The sequence below is a fragment of the Tachyglossus aculeatus genome, chromosome 1, assembly GCF_015852505.1.
Source record: "Tachyglossus aculeatus isolate mTacAcu1 chromosome 1, mTacAcu1.pri, whole genome shotgun sequence".
NCBI lineage: Eukaryota > Metazoa > Chordata > Mammalia > Monotremata > Tachyglossidae > Tachyglossus > Tachyglossus aculeatus.
The window spans coordinates 39,668,648-39,670,037 of record NC_052066.1 but is presented as its reverse complement, the minus strand read 5'-3'; positions in this window follow the sequence as shown (position 1 = coordinate 39,670,037).

Genomic DNA, 1,390 nt, shown 5'->3' with positions numbered 1-1,390 from the left:
CCAAGCACTTAATACAGTGTTCTGCACACATTAAGTGCTCAATAAATGCCACCGATGAGGATAATGGGAAGAAAGAATGGAGGGATGGAGGAAGGGTCACTGCAGTCCCCAAATACTTTTTTTAAAAAAAAGGGTTTCCGAAGAAGAAAAAACAGTAATCTGTTTGACAGGTTATAGTAGAAGAATGGCAATAATGGTGGTATTTGTTAAGTTCTTACTATGTGCCAAGCACTGTACTAAATGCTGGGGTAGATACAAGGAAATCATGTCCCACATGGGACTCACAGTTGAAGTAGGAGGGATAACATATATTGAATCCCCATTTTCCAGGTGAAGTAACTGAGGCCCAAAGAAGTAAAGTGACTTGCCCAAGGTCACATAGAAGATAAGTGGCTGAGCCAGTATCAGACCCCAAGCCATCTCTGTTCCCAGGCCCGGGCTCTTTCCAGTAGGCCATCCCACTTGTAAATATGCTACTCCTGTAGACTGTAAACTCCTTGTGGGCAGGGAATGTGTCTACTAACTCCATAGTATTTTACTCTCCCAAGAACATAGTTCGGTGTTCAGCAAAACAGTAAGTACTCAAGACATATCACTGATTGACTGTGATTTAAAATAGCTGTCATATGCTCTCTTCCTACCTCCTAATTCACACAATACTTCCCCAAAACAATACATTCTCTCCCCACTTTCCCTGGTCTCCGGGGAAGAAACAGCAGTATGGGGGATTAAGAATTTAGAGCACATTCTAAATCCAGGGCTTCTATAGCAAAATTGCTTAAACTCCCGTCTCGGGTTCACACTTTCCATTCTGGCAAATAGGGACCAAAGTACCGTCTTTAGCAATAGGATAGCACTGCCTCAGTTTATTCATACAACTCAGGTGAAATGCCACAGTCTGGTTTACACAGAGTAATGCATCTCTATACCAGGTAAATGCACACCATATGTGCTTAAAACTTTCATCAAGGCTTTCTTATTTATGTGAAACTAAACCCAGCAGTGGAGCTTCTTTATCTACTGTAGTGAGCCCACACCAACCCATTTTTTGAGTGACTGTTTCGATCCCGCAAACAACAACGATGAAGAAGAAATTTGCGAAGGAACTAAGCTGTTCTACTCCAGGACGATGGTCCGCAGGGCAGACCACAGGGGGAGAGGTCTCTCTCGCTCTCTCTGCTCTAGCCAGTAACGGGCCCAGACCAATTGACAACTGCCACATTGAGCTGCCGCTGCAAAGCCCAAGGCAGATAAAAGGTGGTCACTTTGAACTACACGTGGTGGGAAGCAGCATGTGGAGGCTTGCAGCATCAGCAGGCCGCGCTGCCAAGAATGGACCAAAGCACAGAGTAGCTGTGCCGCCAGGAACTTCTCCAACCTTCTGACACGG